This window comes from Melopsittacus undulatus, chromosome 8 (assembly GCF_012275295.1).
Source record: "Melopsittacus undulatus isolate bMelUnd1 chromosome 8, bMelUnd1.mat.Z, whole genome shotgun sequence".
Lineage (NCBI taxonomy): Eukaryota > Metazoa > Chordata > Aves > Psittaciformes > Psittaculidae > Melopsittacus > Melopsittacus undulatus.
Genome location: NC_047534.1, coordinates 2,990,302 through 3,007,626, shown reverse-complemented (window position 1 = coordinate 3,007,626; position 17,325 = coordinate 2,990,302). Strand labels below are relative to the sequence as shown.

Here is a 17,325-nt window from a genome sequence, read left to right as displayed (position 1 = left end):
CAAATCCACTCATGACAGGGAGAGCTGCTCCACTGCCTTTTCCTGGCTGGTATAAATAGTTTGTATTCGAAATTGAATTTAAAGCACCGTGCGTCACGCTGCTGCTAAAACAGGAGCTGCTGTTTGAGTGCTGAGAGAGGGGGGAAAAGGAAATATATGGGTGAGTTACCACCTTTAGGAGTGACCATACAGGTGACTTGAGGCACAGAGAGAAAACCGCAGCCACACGCCAGTTATCCCTACCAAGTCCCGAATTCCTTGGGTATGGTCCTGGGGGTGAATGGCAGCTCCTGGCTTGTGTGGAGAGCTTCCCAAAGCACCTTGGAGCTGAAGCTGAAAGAGAAGGGAATGCTGCCGGGAGCAGAGGGGAGCCAGCCTCATAATTACCCTTGCCTTTAGAAAGGCACATCTGGGCAGCGATGGGACAAAGGGATGCGTTGGGATCCCTCCCAGTGCATCCCAGCTAATGCTGCATCCTGCTGTTACCAACTCCCCGTTTGGGACCGAGATCCAACTTGTATTTAACTGCTAAAGCTTTCAGATGGGACCCCAGGCTCCTTCCTTAGGCCATGCGGGAGCCATCCCGAGCAAAGCAGAGCAGGAGCCTGTGTGGGCTGGAAGCAGCGGCACCCGCCAGGCCCCCTCGTACTTCAATACCAATTAATTTGTTCCAGGTCTGGTTCTGTTCCTCCAACAACTAATTCCTTCTGGCTCGGGTCTAATTTTAGTCATTTCTAGCTAATATTAGCTCTTGTTCACCCCACAGCTCGCAGCTGCCTTCATGGTTTCATGGAATGTGTTGTTATTTACTGTAGGAGAGATAGAGATGGGATCTTAGGAAGTGTGAGGGTGCTGAGGCGCTGGCACAGGGTGCCCAGAGGAGCTGTGGCTGCCCCATCCCTGGCAGTGCTCAAGGCCAGGTTGGACACAGGGGCTTGGAGCAGCTGCTCCAGTGGCAGGGGTTGGAGCTGGATGAGCTTTAAGGTCCCTTCCAACCCAAACCAGGCTGGGAATGGTTCTATGATGCTGGATGCAAAATGCAGGGCTGAGACTGGCGGACTCCCAGGAAAGGCTGTGCCCATTCCCAGTGTGCCATTTGCCCTCCCAGCCAAGGCCAGCACTGTGTTGCCCATGGGGGAGCAGAGCATCAGGCAGAAAGAGCCTCCCACCACAGCTGCATATCCTGCTGATGGAGAGAAGGGAGTATCATTGCTTTCCTTCTGATCTCTAAGTTTGGAAATGGAGTTAATACAAACTTCCCTCACTTACCCAAGGGTCAAAGCAATAGAAAACCATCAAGGCTCCTTTTCCAAAGCTCCCAGCCCTCTGCTTTCACTTCAGGATACTCGGTGAGGGCTGCAAGTAATGTTCTTAACATCCCGCTCGGTGCTTGTTACTGAAATCAATCAATGGGAGGATGTGGCTGCAAAGCCAGGGAGTGCTCCTGGGCCCCATGTTCTGCCTTTGGCAGGCTGGGTCAGTGCTTGTTGGGGCCTGATATTCCCAAGGAATCGCCTCCTTCCTGACATAAATCCAGGGCTGGTTTCTGGATCCATCTCCCCAACCGCTCAGGCAAACGCATAAGCAGCACTGAAAGCACCAGTACACGTTCCCAGTGCCTGCTCTGATGCAGAATGGAAGCGCTCGGAGCTTGCTCTATTTGGGGCAGGAAAACCTTCCCAAAGCACCTCGAGAAGGGCCACAAATAAGCAATTTCACCTCACAAACCTGTCTCTGTAGCTGATCAATGGGAATTGCTCTTTACAGCTCTGTGTGCACGGCAGACCATCGCCTCTCATTAATATTTAGTGTTTGCTTCAAGGAAATCAATTCCTTTGGTCTGCCATCCAGGGAAGCTGCCTTTGGAACACGCTGCATTTTCATTTGCTCAACCCCAGCTCTGTAACAGAGCCTTTGTGCTGTTTTGCATCATTCCAGTTCTATATCTGACTCACCCCAGAGGTGGGGAAGGAAACCAGATAGCCCCAAGGCTTGGGTCTGAGGGATGTTCTGCATCTCGATGCTCATCAGCCGGTCCATGTCCTCACGTTGCCCTAACACTATTGTATCTGAAGAAGACCACGCGGGTGCTGTTTATCCCTGTGGCATGCCTGGGAGGCTGGGATGGATCAGCAGCTTCCTTCAACCCAAGGGAAACTGAGGGAGGGTTGAGGTGAGTGGCTGCTTCCCAGCTCTCCAGGGGGCAGGACAGAGGAGATGCTCAGCCCACTGGTGTCCAGTACCCAAGTCTGGGCTGAAGAAAGGATGACTGAACAGGAGGTGTTACCTTCACCATTCCTGTCTCACAGTATTTGCCAGCATGAAGGGGTTTGCCCCATCACATGGGGGCTGGGAAGCAGCCTGCTGAGGGACCCAAGAATCAGGAATTCCATTAAAAGTCCAGAGGGAAAACTATCCCAGTGTGGGATACGGGATGGGGCACATCCCAAGAGGATGCATGTACATAGGATGAGCCCTGGATGCTTCAGCCCTAACTCACAAATGGGTGCATCCTCCTGTGGGTGCTGGGATGGGAGAACCCTGACTCAAGAGCTTTGGTGGCTCCACATGGGCATCTCCCATGAGGGGAGATGTGCCCCTGCTAGCTCCTAACCTGATGAAAGGGCAGGAAACCTGATGTTACCCTTATTTCACTTATGAGGACCATAAGGAACTGACCTGTTCCATTTTCCTTTCTGACTCCCTGGAATCCCTCATTAAAGCATAAGGACAGAGAGGATAAAGATACACCTGAGCAGCCAAACTGCCTGTGGTGCTGCCCGGAGCAAGCAGGGGAGCGGAGCCAACACAATAAACACAGCAGAGCAGGCTGCATTGTAAATGCACATGCACTGCCTGCCTATGAGCAGTGGGGCTGGCTGACCTTTGCTGGATCCCAGAGGAACCAGCCTTTCCAGCTGTCCCATAGGACCAGGGAGGAAATGAGGGTGGCATGACCTTATCCTTCCCAATGATGCTCCCTTGCACTTAACACAGATGGTTTATTGCCTGTGTGCTGGAAGGGAAGCACCGACAGCACTGGGCAGGCTGAAAGCTCCAGCCTGAGCTCCTGTGGCCACTCAAGGGTAATATCCAAGTGCTTGTGCTGCTCCTAAGGGAGAACCCCACTGCTTTGCTAAGAGATTGCAAACCTCAGGAGAGATGGAGGGGAAAGTGCAGGTCTGGTCCTAGGAGCATCATGCACAGCAACCCCATGAGGTGCAGCACTGACCCCTGGCACAAGAACCCCACCAGGCAAGGCCGGCGTGTTTCCACGTGCAGCCTCATCCTGAACCCCATCCCAACACCAGCACGGGCTTTCCGAAGGCATGTGCAGCAACCACCCGGGGGGACTGGCGTGCCACCGGCAGCAGGAACATGATTAGCAGGAGCTCTGGGCAGCGAAGGCAGGAGAAGAAGAACAGAACAAACCACGGTTTAATTTGTACAAGCTGGTAATTATAGTTGCTATCTGTCTGAAATCTCTATTGAGTTCATTTAAATATGTTCTCTGCGAAGGCCATTCAGACAGGAATTATCAAGGTGTTGCAGCGGAGGAGATAATGCCATGCAGTTTTCAACAGATCAAGGGCTGATTAGGAGGAATTAATTAGCTGCTTAAACAGTCCTTGACTCGCTGCAGCAATTAGCCATCACCTCCCTGCAGTCACGTTCCCGATGCGGCAGCGATACCAAGTGCCCATCACCACAACTGCCTTCCCTGTGCTGCTGCTGAGCCCCGGGTGGGTGCATGGCCTTGGGAAGGTGCCCTAAACCCTGCAGGTGTAGCCCATAGGCAGGGCTTGGCAGACAGGCAGCGGTGCAATGGGCTGTGGTGACTCACCTGCACTCGCTGTGATGCTCGCTGGTCCATGTGCATCCACTGTGACTCCCCACAGGAGGCAGACAATGGATGTCTTCCCTTTCCAGCCTTTACCAGGCCAGTCCCTTGTGCATCCCTCACCCATCTCTTATATGCTATGCACCATCAGTTCTCAGCTGTGCTGCACCATCAGGGCCGGCTGATTATCCAGCAGCCTTAATCCCATGTGCTTGTCCCTTTGGCAGGGCAGGAGCATTGTCCCCACCTCTGCCCATCTGAGCTATCACCCAGCCTCTCCAAAGCCTTCATCCCACCCATCCCCGCCTGTCTCAGCACTGCTCAGGGTCCCTTGCTGCTCACCCTTAACCTTCCTGGCACAGGACCCATCTGTAGGGTGCAGCTGAGATGGGCACCAGCTCCAGGGATGGCTGGGAGACCGCTCTCCATCCCTCCTGCCAGCATCTCAATAGGCTCCACTTTGTCTAATGGCTTCCTGCCTGCACTGGGAAAAGCTTTGGCTGCTCTGGATTACCCCATCTAAAGACCTGGGTTACTTCTCTGAAAGCTTCTCAACTTGCAGGCACTCAATTACAGAGAGCCAAGAGATGGTAACGGAGCCCGAAAGCTTTTAGCAAGTGATTAAAGCCCTGCACAGTTCCCCCACTAAGTACAGGAGCAGCAGCCTTCAGTTCATGCAATTAAAACACTGAAGTGATATTAGAAGAGACAGGCACCATCCTAATGGTTTCACATGAGCCATAAAGGCAATGCAGGCCAGAGACTGCCCACATAGATTGTAAAGGGCTTTCTCATGGTAATGCCCCAAGAAAAGATGCACCCAGAGATGGATGGATGCTGATGGGGACAAGGGGTGACAGGAGCCAGGGCAGGGCAGGGACTCCCATCAGAGCCTGAAGGCTCCAAGCTCCCTGATCTGATGGGCAGAGACCTGATGCACATCCCAAGAGATGGGGATAGGCTGTCTCAGCTTCATAGGGGCTCTCCAAGAGGCTACACCAGCTAGTTTCTCTATTTCCCCACTGGTATGATGGCAATAACAGCTGTCAGTGAGCCACAGCCGAGCAGGACAGCTAAGCTCATCCGTGTCTGCCAAGGGCTTTTGGTTTGGAAAGGAAGGTGCTCATTTGACTCAAGGAAGACTTTTCCATTGCCTTCCATGGCTTCTGGATAGGGGGTTTGTTGTTTATCCCAGCCAAAAGAAACAGCAGTGGGGTTTTGGAGAGACAAGGCAGTGTGGGGACTGGCCACGCAAGGATACTGCGGCATGGAACAGCCAGCTGGAACAGGGGGGATGTACACTCAGGTGACAGAGGGGTTCACATAGGGGAAACACACGTTTACAGCATCTCACAACAGATCCAGAGGCTTGGAAAGCACAAAGGGCTGCAAAAAGATGTGAACATCCAAGGGGCTGAAGGAGAGAACCATCTACGTGTGGAAAGCAGGGAGGGTTTATCTCCAAAGCCAAGGGGGTGGTTATGGAGCTGCAGTGACAAACCCTCACTGCCTGCTATGCCCATCACCTGGAAGAGTGAGTTAGAGAACAAAACACAAGATGGAATGCCTTTTCTAGCGACTCCTTCCCAATGGATGCCACCAATGAGGGGATCAACAGGGTCCAGTCTGAGCACTTTTGACCCAGGGAGAAGAGGAAAGCGACTCTGTCTTGAAGAGTGGGAAGAGGGCTGTTAAAGAACCCCAGCCTGCCTTCCCCTTGTCTGAATTCAGCCTGGAAAAGAAACCTCACTGCATCCATCCCCAGTGAAAGTAATTGGACTGAAATGGCACAGGTCACCTCAGCTAACAGCCTGGAGCTGGGGAAGCAGAATAAGCCAGCAGGTAAACAGATAAGGGTTTCGTAAGGACTAGGTACACTTTACCTCAGAGCCATCCCTTGAGATTACCTCCACACAAGCCTTTACCTTGAATCCACTCATGATAAGCACCTGGATAATACATTTCATTTCTCTAATAGTGCTTATGTGATTTGTCCAAGTGGGGTCTCATTAGCTGCTTACGATGAAAACAAGCCCCTGCTCATCGGAGGCCACGGCAGCCTGGGTCCAGTGATGTTCCATGAGCCACATCCTCTCCTCTTCCATAAAAACATAAATGACATGGAATCCGGGCTGTAATTGCTAGCAGTTTCCAACACAGAATCTGAACAGCTTCTCCTCAAGGCAAGGAGCTCATGATTTATGTCTGAAGGGCTCTGATTTCAAGTAACCCAGAATAAGCTGCTCATTTTGAGAGAGGGCATAGGGAGCCCTGAGAGCAAAGGGGAAGGAAGGTGATGTGCTCCAGCTACAGGGAATCAGGCTCCACGGCCCAAACCGCCTCTTCAACCCATGGAAAAAGTATTTGGGAACTAATGATTTCTCCAGAGCACAGCATGGGATGGGGAAGGACCTTTCCATGTCTGCGATGCGGTGGGGACAGCCAAGGGCTGCATGGGGGAACAGGGAGCAGCCAGCATCCATGAAGCTTCCTATCCATTTCATTTCATTATTAATCAATGCATTAAATGAAAGAGGCAGAGGATGCCCTGACACAAGTATGTGGGGCTTTGCAGAGGGAAGGCAAACACTGCCAGATGAGCATCAAACATGTATGTTTCGCTTGGGTTTCACTGGATTTATGTTCCTCTTCCAGGCGCAGATGACTTGGCCCACACTCAGCTTCCCATTGCACACAGCTCCCATCCAGAAACCACAAACCTCCTCTTTCCATACATTCTCCTAAGCCTCAGAGCACTTTCTCTGAGCAAAGACCAGTTCAGGCAGCCCCCAGCACGCATCTTCCCAAACCAACCCGAAGCAAAGGTGTGTGTTTCTCGAGTGATGGAGAATGTTCTGCCCCTTTATGTCCTGTGTTTGCTTCTTTCCCCCCCTCCTTCCTGTTGCTCCTACTCATACAGCACTATAAAAAGCAAAGCAGGGGAAGGGGCCTGAAGTGCTGTACACACAGCTGCTGCACCGAAACAGGCCGTCCACCCCAAAGACCCATTTCCAAACAAAGCCTTTCCAACAATAGCACTGACGATGTTTGAACTGGCATCGATTTAGAAAGGCAAGCTCACTGCTGCACCTCACTGTCAGCAAGTGCTCAGTACAAATGCCACGTTACAAGACAAACGTGTCTCTCTTCTTTATGACTTCCCTTCTATTTTCACGCCTCTGCTCCATGGCTTCCCTTCCAAATCAAGCCCTGGATCCCAATGGATCCATAGGGCTGAGGTCAAGGCCCTCTGAATTCGCTGCACACTTAACACCTTGGGTTTGGTTTTAAATGTGGGGACGAAGCTCTTTACCTTCATCACAAAGCATCTACCCTTGCTCTTCAAAGCTCTCCAATGACTGCTCCAAACCTGTAGCTCAAATTGCTATCACCTTGGCAAATAAGGTCAGCCTGATTAAAACCCAGTTATTCTAGCTGGAATAGAAAGGGACAGTCTTCAGCAAGTACATCCCATGTAAGAAATACCCTTGTACTGCACTGAGACAAGCCTTCACTGGCTCCAGGTAAAAGGAGATTGAGGTCACCTAATGACTGTGACATTTCTTGCAGCCTCTGATTCATTGCAGGGAGACTGTATAAAGCTCTACCGGAGATGTCAGCTAATCCAAATGCTTTTCTGCTCTCCTGTATGACCCACATTCAGCTGCAATACGTGTTCGGGTATGAGTGTGAGCACCCAGCTACAGCACCGTGCCCTCAACCAGCTGGCCCTGCAGTTGTGCCACTGCCTGTGACTGAAAACTGGGGCTGAATGGCCCAGTATTTCAAGTTAGGCAATTCTTCAGGTTGATGGGGATAGAAATACTATGGGAATATATGGAAATATACCATGGGAATAGAAATACTTCAGTTCTGCTGGCTTAAAGACTAAATCAGAAGCCCCAGTTCACCCAGTGTATGAATAAAGAGTTGGCAAGGATAGAAGGGGATGGAGAAAGGCTGGGAATGATCAGCAAGCAAAAGCCCCTCAAAATGCAAACACATCAGCATACATCTACACACAGAACCATAGAATGGTTTGGGTTGGAAAGCACCTTAAGATCATCCAGTTCTAACCCCTTGCCATAGGCAGGGACACCTCACACTAATCCCTGGCACCCAAGGCTCTGTCCAACCTGGACATCAAGGAAGAAGATAAAGAAGCAGCCAAGACATCGCAGCGCTGCCTGGGATCCTGTGTTTGATGTGAGGGGTTTCAGACCCAGGCACCATCATTGCAGCCTGCTCTCATTAATAACAGGTCTGCTTGGATTCCAGCTCAGCCCAGCTCATTAGCCACCCCACCGAATCCGACACTAATTCTGGATCACTTCTATTGCTACAAACAAATAACACAATTGCCTCCACGCAGGGGTTGTTTTCCTCCTCTCTCCCCCTAATGCAGGGCTGGTAGCATCTCATGTATCCGTTAATGAAGTCCATTATACCCAGAGTTTCTCAGCAAGGAAAAATTACAATCATTAGCCAGTGAGTGATGAGAGACAGAAACACCATTTCTGCCCAGGCTGGCAATAACAGGACGCCAAGTACACGTCCCAGCGAGTCCAGCCTTGCTCTCCTGTAACGTGGTACCCAATGTTCTTCATTAGCATCTCTCTTTTTAATAGAGCAAGACAGCGTCCTGCAGCAGGTTGCAATTACACAGGACAATGAATGCAGGGAGCAACAATGACGGGGGTCACAGAGGCACATTTTGCAGTGGGGTTGTGGGAAGGTGAAGTGGGAAATGATTCGGAACATTTTAAAGCCCTGTCTAAACCCCAAAACAAATGGAAGCTCAAGTGGCAGCACAGAACAGGAGATGTGGCTGGGTTCTCATGCACTACTGCATCCTTTTTTGGTTTAAATAGTAAAGAAACACAATAATGACTCTTTTGGTTGTAATACCCCACTGGCCAGGACTGGTAGTCTCAGACCATTTGCACTGGCTTCTCCCACAGCTGTATTGAACAGATCCCTCACTCTCCGGCTGCCCTTTTGTGAAATGAGGGTTTAATTCTCTGGAATAAGACTGCTAATAAGGACTCCCAACACACCCATCCTCTGGACAGCATGTACTCGCTCATTGCTCCCCCAGGGGCTGTGATGGGAGGGAGAAAGTTGGGGGGGAGAAAAGAGATGAATACACCTCAGAGAGCAGAAAATGCAAGAGAAATCCAATACCCCTTCACAGGATAGTGAGAGTTCAGTGGAAAAGAGGCACTGGTTGCACTGGTGGAGCACCGATTCCAGCTGGAGGGCCTCCAGTCCTCTCCCTGCTCCTACATATCACGTTCCGTGTTAAGCCTTCCCTGGGAACAGTTCCCACAGTGCTGAGGACACTCATGTTTGCGATGCTGCTGTCGTCCCGGTGGCCAACAATAGAGAGGGACAATTTGATCTTTATGTAATGCTCTCTGTTCCCCTCTGCTTGGGGATGAGATGTTCAAACCGAGAGGCACAACAGGTAATAACAGCCTGAAGGGTTAAACACAACCATCCAACCCCTCAGTGTTAGCACTGGGGCTCCTCTGGGTGTAGCCATGTGTCCCATGGGGTCTGTTCAATGCAAGAAACTAAACCCAAAAGCTGAGGGAATGATCCATCACCCCTATACCCAGTGATCTGCACCTCAGGGATGCTCCTTCCTGCTTTTGTAGCCTCAAAGCTGAACACTGGGATGCACATATGAGCCTTGAATTCAGTGCTCAAACCCTCTTAGCCTTTAGCTCCACAGCCCTGCACAGAGGGATGTGGGAGGCTGAGCATGTCATAGCATCACCAAATGGTTTGGCTTGGAAGGGACCTTAAAGATCATCTAGTTCCAACCCCCTGCCATGGGCAGGATCCAGGCACATCCACACCAGGGACCACAGCCTGACAGGAACAGGCAGGAAAGTCGTGTTCCTCAGTTGGGCAATGCATTTGCTTTGGCTGAGTACATCCTGACTAGGACTGCATGACCAAGGCTCAGAATGAAACTAATTCATTGCTGCTCCCCAGCCTTGGGAATCAAATGAGTAACTCTGCAGTCATTAAAACAATGTCCTGGTAAAAATAAACAGGAAAGGGTACTTAATAGGAATGTTTCAGAGTTAAAAATATTGGCTCTGGTCTGAGCTCATCCAGTTTTTAATAGGAACAGCTACGCATGCCCCAAGGTGATGTGGTTTGGTATCGCTCCAGTCCTGTTAGGAGTGCAGCGTGTATCACACACAGACAGATGGGGCTTTTTCTTCCCCATTCAAAATCCTTCCTGGAATGTTGCAGACTGAGCACCTGCTGATGGACTCACCGCAGAAAACACAGCTCTGAGGGAAGAGGCAGGAATAGGAGCATCCGTCTGCATGTGGGGGATTCAGGGTCCCTCTGCTCTTCACCCAGCAATACGGAGGAGGATGCTCGAGTCTTTCATTCTGAAAGAGGCATTTCTATAGCAAAAGAGAGGCTCGAGGCAGAGGCAGTCACGTTGAGCACCAGGTAGGCACAGAGCTGATGCTGGAGAAAGGGCAGGAGGCGAGCAAGGAAGGCAGAAGGAGTACTGTAAAGGCTCACAAAAGCTGCATGTACGTTTTCCTTCCCTGAAAATGCCTTTGTGCTTTCATGGCAAGGAGCTGCTACAATTACAGCTTCTTTTATAAGCGAAGCACAAGCCAGATAATGAGCAAACCTCCCACTGCACAAAGGAGGTGACGAAGGCGTTCTGTAAGCCCTGATGGTGAGGCTTCCCCACCACAGCTAAAGGCAGAGAGAACTGCTCAAACCCATCTCCGTGTCACTCACTTCAGGGTCTGTGAGCTGCTTTTTCTTCCCCAAAGCACAAATAGGATCACACCAACAGTGTCTGTACCCACTCAGACAGGGAGTGAACACCCTTCAGCCAGACAAGGCAGCAGCTTGAGTGTCCTAACCTGCGGAACAAGCCCACGGCTGCATCATCCCTGGTCTGGAGGAGGAAAGAGAAGGGACAAAAAAGGGGTTGCAAGGGGAAAACACCAAACACGATATTGTCAAATCCAGGTGATTGTTATGGACTGTGGAGGTTCCTGATTTCAGTGACACATGGGATCACAGTGGCCTTCTTCTCCCTGACCCTAGCGTTTGCTGGGAGATCAGGGGGATTGGATGAAGCCACATGCACAAGCCTTGGGCTTCCAGCTTTTCTGGAATCTTCTAAGGGAGTTGCTGCCCTTTCCCTGCACGTGAGCCAGCATGGAAGTCTGGATGGCTTGGCAGGGAAAGGGAAAATCAGGCTTGCTGGGTAGGGCTGCTTCATCCCACCCCTCCTTTTGCCTCTGAAATCAAAGCCCCTCACTCTGAACAGCCAGAGCACTGCAATGGATCAACCAAAGCTAATGCTCATGTCCATAGACCATGTCCTCCATCAGTGTAATACATCAGCACCAGCTTCCAAAACTCAGCTTTGGTGCAGAGGGGTTTTAAAGCTTTGCCATTAGAAAGGGGAATGTAAGGGAGCTGAATAGGGCAGGCAGACACTCGTTTGCTTTAACTGAGATAAGGCTCCTAACATCGACCAGGATCCACTGTCCACCAAGCACCGCTGTGATGAGGCTGCTGAGGGATCTGGTTTCACACTCAAGAGAGCAGGATGTGGGATGCTCCTGCCATTTCCAGCTCCATGTCTCACTGGGGACACACTATAGTTGGAAAAGAAAAGGAGGGGATTGCTTTACTGATTTACTAACCTCCTTTACTACCCATTTACTCCTGCCATGGGAGATAAGTGTCCTCTTGGAGTTCACTAAGGGGGGAGAAAACAGGAAATGAGGATGGATTTCCTTTGGGATGCCATCCCTGTGTGCCTCGGGCACATCCAGCACCCCCAGCATGAACCCCCAACGCCTCCCTCCCAGTGTGAGTCTCCAGGAGATGGATTTGCATCACGCCGGAAGGGTCTTACAGAAATAAGCTCCCAAGAGCACCCAGCAGACTGCGTCTGTCTGCAGCTCTTCGTCAAAGCCTATTTTGGGAGATCCCATCCTTCTGGGAACGGGACAGGCTCTGCTGAATGCCTGCGCCAGGGCACAGACGGGAAACACCCGGCTCCCATCTGCAGGCAGGCACACAACCTGGGAAGCACCCATCCAGCCCCCGGATAGGGATGTCCCAGGGGAGGTGATGGAGTTCCCTTCTCCGGGTTCCAGCAGCTCCCGGCCCAAGGGCTACACACAAATGATGCCAAAGCCTAAGGCTATGCAGGAAGAGCTGCTGCTTTCCATGCCTCCCAGTCTGGGTAGATCCTACTACTTCCTATTTTGCCTCCAGCACCGCTTTTTGCCTTGTTCCATGGGATACAGGTGGTCATAGACTTGCCATTAACCACACTAACATCCTTCAGCAGCATGGCACAATGGGGATGGAGTGGGACAGAGAGGAAATGCCCTCTTCCCAACTTCTAGGGTGTATAGTTAATCCTCTGATGCATATGAAAACAAGACTCTTGGCTTAAGTCTAGTCTCTTTCACCTTTTGCGCGTGTTCTGACTTATTCCAGCAGGGCTGCCAGCAGCCCATGGGTTATTTTTAAACCAGCAAACAAGAACAAGTCCAGTTTATACAACAAACTCCCTGGGTTTCTAGAAAAACATGCTACAGAAGCTTAGGAAAAGGAGGAGGCTGCTTTTTGGGTCAGCTTGACCATGATCTATAGGGGACTGTGAGGTAAGAGGCAGCTTCTGACCTTGGTTTAGAGACATGCGTGGTAGGCAGGCAGCTGCTCAAAGGATTACCACCATCCTCTTCCAGCCCTGAAGGCTGAGACCATGCCTGGCTCAACACACGGATGAAGCAGCTCAGCTCAGCCAAGCTGAACTCCACATTTCCCCTCATCAAAGGCAGCTCAGCCTGCAAGGACATCATAAAAAGACATTGCAGAGCTCTATAAAGGAGGATTTAGATGCAAACACCACCACCCCTTGCTGGGAGGCTGCAGGGAAGCAGCACTGGGACGACGGATGTGGCTCTCCCTCAAGGTGACAGCACTCCTAACTGTGTCACTGCAGCCAGCAGGCAGAAGGATGCGACCCAGTTTTGGTACCTGTTATGTGGCTCACAGCAGTGCCAAGATGCTGGAAGAGCTAAATTTAGGAGCCAAACAGGCACAGTGTTATACACCCAGCCAGGACTCACCCTGTTACAAGACAGCTGGAGAATCGATGCTGTCCATCCGCTCACCACATGCGTTACAGCATCACTGCAAAGGCCTCGTTGCCCGAGTGGGAAGTATTACCCAGTCACTTGGAATTAAATTGCCACTAAATGCTGTTTGGGAGGAGGAAAAATAGAAAGCAAGCAAATCCTTGCTCTTTCCCAGGCATTGTAGGGAATGAACACGGCGATTGCTGCCTGGTAGAGAGCCCAATTACGAATAATGTGCGTCCTCTCCCTGCACAAAGGATGAAAGGCATCAGAGCTGGCAGTGACATTTTCAGACCGGATATGTAAGAGCGGATCCAAGCCCCATTGCAAGCCCAGCTTTACCCCAATAAAGAAGCACTTTCTGCAGTCAATTGCCTAGCAGCGTAGCTTGAAGGCCCGCTATTGATCTAGCATCTGTTATAAGCAGATAATCATTGTCACTGGGCCGGGGCGTCTGCAATGGGGTCTAAAAGCAGCTTCCAGAAGATGGCTGAGGGCTGTTTTTCTGCAGAGCCCACAAAACCCTTGAGGTTTGCAGCATGTGAAGGCCAGAAAAGACCAGTGTATCACTGCAACTCATTCATCTCCCAACCCCATCAACCTCAGCTAACCAGCCCTCACACAGCCATTCTACACCCTGCAATTCCTCTTCCCCAGCCAGGTGCTAACTCACCACCATCAATCCATTGCTCAATCCTTCCCTTCTGTAAGACAGTGATTGCTGCTGAACCCCCCCCCCCCAGCATCAAGCAGGTTTCTCCTGTCCCCAAAAGGCTTGCTGAGGATTGAATCCCAACCCATCCAAGCTTCTGGCCCCTTCCCAGCTACGTGGGGAGGTTTTGGGGCCAGGCACCTTCCTCCGGGTTTAGCAAGAAGTGGTCAGGGGTAGATGAAATCAGGCTGCAAACATCCCCCTCCCGCCAGCACAAGCACTTCCCATCCACTTGGCAGATCCCTGCGGTCTCCAAAGAAGGAGAAAAAGATGGGAAATTAAAAAGAAATGAACCAAGAGATTCACATCCATCAGGAGCCAGGCGCTGTCAGCCCCGCTCCCTGCGCAACTGCTCCCATAATGAAAACCTCATGCAGTCTAAGCCCTTGACAGAAGTCTCGAACTGAGATCTTGTTACCTTCCCCAGGAAAAGCTGCAACCTTGAAGAATAAAAGCATATTTGTCTGATGGGGTCTATTTAAAACCACACTAAATGACACGAAGCAGGGTTTGCTCTATGAGGATGGCTGGCGCAGGGGTCAGCGGAGGGGAGAGGAGGAGCAGGCTGAAGATGTGCCATTTCTAAATCAGTCCATTGACGCCAGACAGCAGTTTTGAAGAGCCTGGATCCAAGAAAAGGATTGCTGATGGATGCGCTTCCCACTTGAAACTCACTCGTGTGGTGGCAGACGTCAGCCTACCTGCCTCATGGCTCCGCCACTTGCCTGTTTGCTATGGAGAGGGTCAGAAACCTTCCAGCTTCCTAGAATGTCCCCATGTGCCACGGCTCAACGAGCTCTTTAAAGCCTCCCACATGCAGGTTATCTGCCTCTCCTGGCCTCAAAGTGTTTGTCCCCAAGGAGCTGCTATTTAATGCCTTCCTTCGTTACCGAGGGATGGGAAGTTTCTCCCGTCATTCCATGGCTTTCCAAACACAGATGGGATTTATTGTAGTTTCTGCTGCCTTGACCTCATTAATGTTTTACAGCAATGTGCCTACTACAGCCCCACAGCTCAGCTCTCCCAGTGCATTGAACACCTTTGGGGAAGCTGAAGTGATTTCATTCCCAAACAGCTCTGTTCCTGCCTTTGAGGACCTCACCTGCACCCTGCCTGATGCAGGATGATGGCTCCCAGCAGCTCCTCTCATAACAGGCACGGTGGGTGGGAAAGCACAGACAGCACGAGGAAGAGAAAACAAGGACAAAACCAGAGCAGAGGAACAAATCCAAGCTGTGCCATGGACAGCATAACCCAGGAGCCACCGATGGACAGGCAGGATGGTAACTGGCATAGAGGGGTGGAAGCAGAAGAGGGGTGGGGAAAGGCAGAGGTGACCATGGAGTGACATTCATGGTACCCATAGGGAATGGCTGCAGGGAGGAAAGGTGAGAATTGGGAGTCCTGAGGCCTTTTGGAGAGGTTTTCTGCCTTGTGGAGAACAGGAGGGAGCATCCAGCCTGGCTGGAGTCCTGCAATTGCTCTGTTAACAGAGGTACACACATTGACCCCATGAGCATCAAAGGTTACTTTGGAGCTCCTCTATAGCCCCTGGGAATGTGCTTCATCCCCAAACCCTGCAGGGTTTATCCCTGGTGCTTTCCAGGGCAAACAGCTCAGGATGCTCAAGGCCTCAAGATGTGCTCCTCCATCAGCCAAGCACTGCATGGAGCTGGGGTTTCCCCACCACATACTTATTCAGAGGCTCTGCACAGTAAGGACAACCCTTTGCAAGAGGCAGACCTGGCCAGAGCTCAGCAGAAATGGGGAATTAAGGCACTGAACTAAACCAATGCATCCCTACCCAATTTCTCCCTAAACCAGGAATTTCATGCTCAGGAGGGTTTTGGACCAGGATCCTGTATTACTTACAAAGCACAGAGAGCAGAGAGTGCTTGGCACTGCACAGCAATCCAGTCTTTGCACTAAAGCTCTTGCAAGCCCAAAGTAATTCGGATGCAGAAGTGATCTCAGCTGCTGGGAAGGAACTCAAATAGCAAAAGACAAAGGAAGCCTGTGCAGGGATGTAGAAAATGAAGAGCTGCTGGCTGGGTATGGGCAGGGGACACACATGGATAGAAGGATGGTGGAGGAGGTAAAGGAAGTGGGATAGGGAAAATCCAAGGATGGCTGTGGCCACTGATGCTCAAATACACCCGATAGCAGGGGCTTGGTCAGTGCTGCAGGTCCCGCATCCCCCTTGCAAGAGCCTGAACACAGCAGGGAGATGCTGGGGCACAGCAAGCGAATGGATGGAGGCACAGGGACTGCGAGAGCCAGGCCAACACCGAGTGCCACGCTCACCTCCCCAGAGCCTTCCACCACACACCAGTTGGGCATTGCAAAGCCATGCATTGATGCCTTCTGCTCCCAGGCTCAAGCCCTGCATGTCTTGCTTGCAGTGCCACCTGCCGCCAACGGCAATGCTCTTCAGACGCTGGAAGGGGACAACACAACGCAATGAACTTCCTGCTCTTCCATCAGCTTTCCCTGGCCTTTCACAGCAGCCAAACTCCTGATCCAGAAAAGCCACGCTCTGTTCCCAAGCTGCAGGCATAGCAGCAGACCCTAATAAAGGCCTTTTTCCCCCCTCCCCTTCTCCCTTTTATGCAGCATTGTCACTGGAGCCAATCTCTTCCCCCCGGGAAACCACATCCTGAAGCTCACTCATTGATTCTTTATGCTAAAGGATGACTCTGCAGTCGAAATAATGTGGCAGGTTCTAGCTCGCGTTTCAGACACCGTGAGGCTTCCTAATAACGACTTGCATGAGGAATTAGGGAGGCTGCAACAAAGAGCTCCGACACAGGCTTCCCAAGTGACTCAGAGCCAAGAGAGCCGCGCTATTCCAAAGCCCAGCATGAGACAATCCCTAAAGCCCCCGCACTCCGAGAGAGCCGAATCCTCCCCCTCTGCAAAAACAAGGCCTTTGTTAAGGAGACTTCCCCCCATCCCTGTGTTTGGTGGGCGGGTTTGGGAATCATGGCTGGAATGATATCCCGTGTCCATGAGAAGGCTTCATTCCCACCTTGGCTTGTGCGGGGTGGGAGCCCCACTGCTGTAGCCAGCCTGGGCTTCCCATTTGGCTCTGCAATGCTCCAAAATGGGGCTGGACATGATTATTCCTTGCTGGTGCAGGAAAGCAGCAACACCCCAGGGGTAAAGGGCAGTGAAGACTCCTCCAGTCTCAGCTCCTGAAGCGCTATAGTACCCACATAGACAGCGAGCATCACTGCACAGCAGCATCCCTGCTTCAGGTTAATTTTTGGCTGCTTTTACTTCCTGCCATCCACACAACCAACACATTTCAGGGGGAAGCAGCAGGGAACACCTCCCATGCAGAGGGTTAATGCCATTTATGCTCAGTCCCAGTGGTGATCTGCTGGGGTGGGAGGTGCAGGAGAAGACAGGTTTGATTCCTCTGCTCCATCTCCCAAGCTCAGCTCCTAATTCCTTCTGCATCCCACACCGAGTCCCACCTTCACCTCATCCAGGACACACATCACAGACACCTCCAGCCCAAGCAGTTCTCTCTGCAGCACAGCTCCACTTGTAATAACTGAGCACCAGTCACCCCACAAGCCCAGCAGACATCCCCAAAAGAGGTTTATCCT

At 51.4% G+C, this 17,325-nt stretch overlaps 1 protein-coding gene across 4 annotated transcripts in view; it reads right to left on the bottom strand.

The window, feature by feature from the left end:
* PEMT (phosphatidylethanolamine N-methyltransferase) overlaps positions 1 to 17,325 on the bottom strand; it is a 40,338-nt gene that overhangs the window by 19,815 nt on the left and 3,198 nt on the right. The gene's annotated exons all lie outside the window — the stretch shown is intronic.